General features: G+C 41.6%; 1 long non-coding RNA gene across 1 annotated transcript; it reads left to right on the top strand.

Annotated features, from left to right (window-relative positions):
* The first annotated feature begins 423 nt into the window (after positions 1-423).
* On the top strand, positions 424-929 carry LOC142520897 (uncharacterized). The gene is made up of 2 exons (XR_012814027.1): positions 424-526; positions 614-929. It is a non-coding gene; the product is annotated as an uncharacterized LOC142520897 (long non-coding RNA).
* The last annotated feature ends 7,513 nt before the right edge of the window (positions 930-8,442 follow it).

Here is an 8,442-nt window from a genome sequence, read left to right as displayed (position 1 = left end):
GTTTTTGTTCGTAGGTTCTAGAGTCATGAATAACGTATTGCTTTGTGAGGCTGCAAAGAAGAAGGCTGGGCGTTCATCCTTAGCATCCAAGAAGTCAGTCATCCCAGCAGTCAAGACAGGGATGAAGGGAAATTGTTCTACAACTGCGAAGAAACCTGCTGGCTCACCCACCACTGCGAAAAAGAAGAAGGCATGCTCATCCTCCTCCACCTAGAAGAGAGCCTCCTCCCCACCTCCTCAGGCTGAGTCCCCTCGTCATTTGGCAAAGAGAAGACGTCTACTGATCTCAGCCCATCAGTCCAACAGAAAGGGAAGTGCAAAATCTCCGAGATCTCAATCACATCAGCCTCTTCCCCAGAGATGTCTGGATCAGATGATGAGCATCCTTCTGGGCTGGCGATACATCCTTTGTATAACTCGGAGTCAGAAGCTATTATTTCAGCTCCCCTCACACGCAGACACATCTTTCTTGAGCTCGGTGGGATGGTCCGATTTAGCCCGCCGGACATGCATCAGTCTTACCGAGGTATATTTCTCCTTTCAAACTTTAACTTGATATTCAATATACGATTGATATTTTTCTCGTTCTCTCACTTTTTTCTTCTTTATTCAGGGCATCATGTATCTTGGGGAGTTGGTTGAGCACGTCGACGTTATCAAATCTAGCTCCTGCCACGATTTACGTGAAGGTAAGGCTCTTTACGACCAACTCCAGGCGACCATAAACGAGGCGAAAGCGACACATGCTAGGGAGCTTTCGGAGTCCCAAGCTCAATGTGACGAGCTTCTGAAGTAGAACCATGAGCTTCAGTGACTGACAGAAGACCAAGAGAAAGAGATCCAAAAGCTGAAGGAAGAGTTAAAGAATTCCCAAGCTGAAGCGGCACAAGTCCGCAGGGACCTTAAAGACGCCAAGGCGCAACATGCTACGGAAGCCTCCTCATTCAAGGAAGAATTCCTCGAGTCTGAAGAATTCAACGAGATTTTTTGTCCTAAAGCTTTTCATTACTTGGATGTCGGTTTTGAGGGTGCAGTCAACCTTTTCAAGGCTCACTGCTACCCTCCGCCAGGCGCTCCCACTGCCTTCATCGACATCGAGGATTTCATAGCGAGTCTCCCTCCTGATCCTTAGATCGTGCTCCTTTACTTATGCTATTTTCTCATTTACGCAGACGATGTATGCCTTCGGGCCGTATTTGTCACGCACTGCATTGCTTTAATTTCCATACTGTTATGCGACTACGGATTTTATGACGCTTATATTTGGTTATCTCTTTTTGCGCAATTTTGGTATGTACGAAACTCGGTTTATGCCACATTGAGTATTTTGCGTTTGAATTTACTGCTTCTTCCTAGTTTATCTCTAATGATTATAAACCACCAGGGTAAATAAAATCTGCAGAGTGCGAACATACCGAAGCTCTTTCCTTATGGTCACATCGTTTCTTCTGCAACACTTAACTTAGTAAATAAGATATAAATTTTGTTCCCCCTATCCTTCTCTTCTACTAGACACATCCTAAGTAGATAATATACGATTTTCGATCTCTTCACCACTTCTCCGTTATTAGCTACAGTCCAGATAATAAAAACTCCACCTCTTCACCCCATGACTCTTAGCAAGAAGGCTATAAGAACTCCACCCCTTCAATCATAACTTCTCTGGTAGGCGAAGCCTTAGCAAGAAAATAAGAATTTCTAAGCCCTCCTCTTCTAACTCATCTGCGAGGCGATGCCTTAGCATGAAAATAAAAATTTCTCTACTAGGCGATGCCTTAGTGGGAAAATTTTTATTTTTCTCTTCCACTATGCTCCTCTACTAGGCAATATTTTAGTAGGAAAAATTTAATTTTTCTCCTCTACTCTTCTTCTCTACTAGATGATGCCTTATGTGACGCCTACTAATTTAAAATGTTGCTGAAATATTTTTTTTTGTTTTTTGCAAAGCTCACATTTTCGAAATTAATCATTTAAATAGTTTGCATGCATGCAACCCTATGGAAAAATATGACATTTTAAAATAATCGTAAACAGTCGACAAATAAAACACCATAGTTTAAAAATTGCCAAATCGGCCCTCAATCATGCATGACTAAAATAAAACGAGTAAAATCCTAAGAATCAACGACATATCATAAAAAATAAAATCGTGATGTGCGGAAAAGTGTGGTCCTCGGGTCGTGTGCGCACATCCAGCCTTGCCAACTCAGAGTTCGGCACCCTCAGTCTCCTCATCCAAATGCTCATATACATCACACAAGCCTAGTGAGTATAAAGAGTCAACACACGTTTACCGAATAATAGCAAATATGTATAAATAGCACACAGCAATGAAAAATACTTTAATCAACATACATTTCATGAAGTTAAAAGAATAAACGTAAACATGTCGTATAAATCATAATGTGGAAAACAGCTCATCTTAACATCATATACTTATACATTTACTTTAATTGAATTCAGTTCATTAGTTGTGACTTTCGTAACAGCTTTATCGTTTCATAGTTAATCGATGGAAGCATCTACATAAACCGTGGTACCCGGGGGCTGTCGGACATCAGCGACAATATTAACCATCCACTGTGCCTAGGCGTCATCATTAACATTTACGTATACATCTTTAGTCACGACAAATTCCCATCCTTCAAAGCATCATCATTTTCGTCACTTAACAAAATCATGCATATATGTAAATTTTCTTAAAATCAAGCATGCAACGTAATTTTCATAATTTCATAAAAATCATAATCATGATGCATAAACATTTAAAAGCATGTTAAATTTGTGCTCAGGGCACTACCAGGACCAAAAACTCACCTCGGGTACAAAATGAGAATTTTGCCCCTCGAAACCTAAAATGACAGTTTTACCCCTGACCTCTAAATTTCAACCCGAAGTTTACCAAACTCCTTAATACATCCCAAAACATATTTATAAGCATCATTTAGATGTAAACTCGAGCCCGTTACAAAACTTAAATGATTCGTTTCAAAACTTGGACCGGGATCCCGGTTTTAACCCGAATCAACCAGAAACTTAACCAAATATTTCCCAACTCGACCCATGATTTAGCTCTACTAGACCAGCCCCTAAACAAATAATTCCATATCAGTCCCGAGAATTTAATGGAATTTTTCTGCTCAAACTAATCGAACCCTAGCCTTGACCCTAGCACACTTTCACCGACCCTACACCAAAACCGTTTGGACCAGCAACAAACTACTCACTCCTAAGCCACCTTAGTACCCTTCTGGACCTATTGAACCCACGGCCCCAGCCCCATGCAAGCCGTGAAGCGCAGCCACACCAAAATCGATCGAACCAACGCCATAAATCACAAGGCCCCTTACTCATCTACACCATAACTCGACACCAGCCATAAGACACAATATTAATGCCTTAAGCAGCCCTTAGAACGCCCAAAAACAGAATCCCCTTGCAACCACAAGAACAAGTGAGGATACATCACACGAATGCAAAAAATCATGACAAAACTTGCATAAAAACGATTTCTCATTCTAGCCGAAAAGAATCCTCATGCACATACACATATAACAGCAATAATATGGCGTGAATGAAGAGTAAAAGATGATACATGCGTGCCTTGATGTTTAGATGCTCAAAAACTCGAAGAATCGCGCGTCGGGGAAGCACCGGAGGAGCGGGGAGGTAACTTGTTTAAAAGAAAAAAATGGAGGGCCGAATTTAGCTGCTGGAAGGAGAGAAAATGCTGCTGAAAGAACGTTCAAATGGCTGCTGGTGGAATGAGGTGGGCGGCAACTGATAGTTATGTAGGTTTAAGGTTTAGTTTAGGTGCTAATTAAGTCACTGATAAGCCTTAATTATAATTAAATGGTTTAAAAGGTTTGAGCCCATTAACCTCTAAAACAAACCCAACAAGCCCAAAAATGCTCCCGAAAAATATTTCGTTTTGGTACGTTTTTTAAAATATCGCCAGAGCCCTCAAAAAGTCCCCTGAATCGTTAAAATTTGCGCACCGGTTAAAAATACGATCCGGCGAGTAAAAATACCCACCAAGGCCCATTTTTCAAAAACACCCTTAAACACACCTCCTAATAATAAATAAAAATTAAACATGTAATAAAAATAATTTTCCTGATAATTTCCCCGTCTCCGTTCCTCGATCGAGCGCGAAATGCATCTTAAAATCATAATGCATGAAACTTTTAAAATATCGTGGAATTAATCCTAGCCATGTATGCTTTAAATGCTTAAAAATAAATGAACGCACAATTTAATAAATCATAGATTGCATGCACTAAGGTTACGTAAATTTAAATTTCCTAGACCTTACAACTTAGTAGGAAACTTTTAATTTTTCTCCTCCACTCTACTTCTCTATTAGGCGATGTCTTAGTAGAAAAAATTAATTTTTCTTCTCCCCAATTCTGCTACTCAGCTAGGCGATGTTTTAGCAGAAAAAATTAATTTTTCTCCTCCCCAACTCTACTCATCTGCTAGACGATGTCTTAATAGGAAAATTTAATTTTTCTCCTCCGCTCTGTTTCTCTATTAGGCAATGTCTTAGCAGGAAAAAATTTATTTTTCTCCTCCCCAACTCTGCTCCTCTGCTAGGCGATGTCTTAGCAGGATAAATTTAATTTTTCTCTTCCACTTTGCTCCTCTACTAGGCGATATCTTATTAGGAAAAATTTAATTTTTCTCCTCCAACTTTGCTCCTCTGCTAGGCGATGCCTTAACAGGAAAAACTTAATTTTTCTTCTCCATTCCACTCCTCTACTAGACGATGACTTAGAAAGAAAAATTTAATTTTTCTCCTTCCCAATTCTGCTCCTCTACTAGGCGATACCTTAGTAGAAAAATTTAATTTTTTTCCTCCACTTGGCTCCTCTACTAGGCAATGCTTTAGTAGGAAAATTTAATTTTTCTCCTCCCCAACTTTGCTTCTCTGCTAGGCGATGCCTTAGCAGGAAAACTTTAATTTTTCTCCTCCACTCTTTGCTCCTCTGTTAGGCAATGCCTTAGCAGGAAAATTTAATTTTTCTCACTTTCATAATACAACAACATTCATGAACTGAAAATAGGAACTTAATTTTATTGAATTTTATTTTGAGAATGATATTTCCTAAAGTGGTAAGCATTCCAGGGCCTCTTCAAAGCCTTGCCTTACGCATTTTCTAAGTAGTAGGCTCCAAAATTAAGCTTTTCGATCACTTTGAAGGGACCCTCCCACTTTGGATCTAAATTTCCTCTCTGCACTTCTTGCACCTTCCTCAGGACCAAATCGCCTACTTGGAAGTTTCTCTGAATGACCCTGCGATTATAAGACTGTGCAATGCGATTTTTGTAAGTTTCCATGCGAATGATTGTGGCCTCTCTCTTCTTTTCCAACAGATCAAGGTAAGTGGTCCGTCTCATATCATTATCTTCATCATAAAACATCACCCTCATCGATTCCAATCCAATCTGAGCCGGGAGCACCGCCTCATTATCATATACTAAACTGAAAGTAGTTTCTTTGGTTCCTTCTCTCGGATTGGATCGGTAAGCCCATAAGACACTTGGTAGTTCATCCACCCAATTGCCCTTAGCATTTCCAAGTTGAACTTTTAGACCCTGCACCAGCTTCCAATTAGTCACCTCCACCTGCCCATTACTCTGTGTGTAAGCTACAGAGGTAAAGACTTGTTGGATCTTCATTTCTTTATACCAGGCTTGGATCTTAGCTCTTTGAAACTGTTTTCCATTATCGGATATCAATCTCCTAGGCACCCCATATCTGCTCACTATATTGTTTCAAAGGAACTTCAGGACGTCATTCTCAGTTATTCTAGCCAAAGGTCAGGTGAGAGCTATAGGGAAAAGCCTCACAATAGTCAACTGCCACCAATAGAAACTTCTTCTGAGCGAGAGCTATAGGGAAAGGCCTCACAATATCAGTTTCCCACTAGTCAAAAGGACAAGCGGCTGTGATAGTCTTCATCAGCGCGGCCGGCTGGTGATGCAACCGGACATGACGTTGACAACTATCACAGGACATCACTAACTCTTGGGCATCATGCAGCACTGAGGGCAAACAATAACCGACGAGCAACTCCTTCTTTGCCAACGCATAAGCCCCCAAAATAATTTCCACAACATCCCTCGTGAACTTCTCGGAGCACATAATTAGCCTCTTAATAAATCAAGCATCGAAGGATCGGGCCTGCGAAGGATCTTTGATATAACACTTCTGCCACTACCACATAACGTGAACACTTTATCTTCAACTTACGAGCTTCCCTAGGGTCATTAGGAAGCTTTTCTTCCTTCAAATAACTAATTATCACAGTCCTCCAATCCTCTTCTTCTTGTTCGACTGCAGACGAACACGTGTGAGGGGCAAGTTCGACTTGAAATACCATATCTCTAGTCTTCCAACCCCCATTGTTCCGGTCATTTTGGCTAGAGTGTCCCTCTTTCCTGGGGATCTGCTCGAATGTAACATCTGTGAACTTCTCTCTAACCCTGTCCACCTCTTGGGCATACTCGATAAGTTTTTCATCTTTCACATCATATACTCCCTTCATCTGTTGTGCTACCAGCTGTGAGTCAGAAAAAACAAGAACTCGGGTAGCTCCAACATTCACAGCTGCCCGTAATCCTGCCAACACCGCCTCATACTCTGTCTAGTTGTTGGACGCTCGAAAGTCAAACCTTATAGCTAACTTTACTTCATCTCCAGCTAGCGAAATCAATACTACCCCCACCCCACTTCCATCCTTTGAAGAAGAACCATCCACATACACATTCCAGGGATCCTCACTTTCTTGATGCACGGTCTCAGCCAGAAAATCGGCTAAGGCTTGTGCCTTGATAGTTGTTCTTGGTTCATAATGGATATCGTACTCTCCCAGCTCAGTGGTCCATTAAACCAAGCAACCGGAAATGTCTGAATGAGTCAAGATCCTGCCCAACAGACTGTTGGTAAGTACCACGATTGGATGAGATAGAAAGTATGGTCTCAAATGCCTCACCGTCATTACCAAAGCCAAAGCCAACTTTTCTAAACCATAGTATCTTATCTCTGCCCCTTTGTGCGTATGTGAAACATAATAGACTGACTGTTGAGTTGATCCCTCTTGTTTGACAAGAACCGAACTTACAGCTCCTTTGGTGACAGATAAATATACTCACAAAGGCTCACCTGCTGCCGGTTTGGCCAGGACATGGAGCTAAGCAAGTTACTTTTTCAACTCCTCCAAAGCCTTCTCACAATCCAGACCCCACTCAAATTTCTTCACCTTACGCAAAACTCAGAAGAAGGGTAGGCTTCTGTGAGCGAACCTCGAGATAAACCGTGCCAATGCTGGAATCCTCCCCGTCAACTGTTGCACATCCTTGGGTCCTCGGGGAGAGACCATATCTTGAATAGCTCTAACCTTCTCGAGGTTAGCCTCAATCCCTCTCTCCGTTACCATATAATCCAGAAACTTCTCACTTCTCATCACAAAGATACACTTCTGAGGATTCAATTTCAGCCTATAGGACCTGAGGGTGGAAAACATCTCCACTAAGTCAGGTATGAGCTGAGTTGAATCCTTCGACTTCACCATGATGTCATCCACATACAATTTGACATTCCTTCCCACCTGCTCAGAAACACTTTATCCATTAATCGCTGATACATGGCTCCGGAGTTTTTGAGTCCGAAAGGCATGACCACGTAATAGAAAGTTCCTTCAGAGGTAATAAAGCTCACTTTATCTTGATCATCCACTGCTAAGGGGATTTGATGGTAACCCTGATAAGCATCTAACATGCACAGATACTGATGTCCAGCTGTGGAGTCCACCAGCTGATCTATTCGGGGCAGAAGATAACAATCTTTAGGGCACGCCTTATTGAGATCTTTGAAGTCCACACACATCCTCTACTTCCGTGAACTTTTTGGAACTAGGACGACATTCGAATAGCCAAGTAGGAAATTGCACTTCTCGAATGTTTCTGGCCTCGAGAAACTCTCCAACTTATTTTCTTATAACTTTATCCTTATCAGGCCCGAAATGTCTTTTCTTCTGTTTTATTGGACGGGCATTCGGCAAGATGTTCAACCGATGCTCTGCCACATTCGGGGTCGTTCCTGTGAGTTCTTGGGCTGACCAAGCGAACACGCCGAGATTAGCCTGTAACAAGTAATGAGTTCTTTCCTGATCCTTGGGTCAAGGTCAGGGGCTTTTCTTAGAATCTTCTTTTCGGACCCCGATGCTATGATCTTCGATCTTCATCCATCACCTCATGAACCTCCTTCCTCAAAAAAGGCAAACCGCTTCTTCCCCTTCTAATCATATTGACCTCCACACACAGCTTCTTTCCCTCTTCCTTTACTATCCATTCATAACACCGACGCGTGACTTTCTGGTCCCCGCACAAGACTCCAACTCCTTTTTTCACAGGAAACTTCAGCTTCTGATGATATGT

This window comes from Primulina tabacum, chromosome 12 (genome assembly GCF_025594145.1).
Source record: "Primulina tabacum isolate GXHZ01 chromosome 12, ASM2559414v2, whole genome shotgun sequence".
NCBI lineage: Eukaryota > Viridiplantae > Streptophyta > Magnoliopsida > Lamiales > Gesneriaceae > Primulina > Primulina tabacum.
Note: the sequence above shows the minus strand (reverse complement) of the source record. Positions and strands in the feature narration are given on the sequence as shown.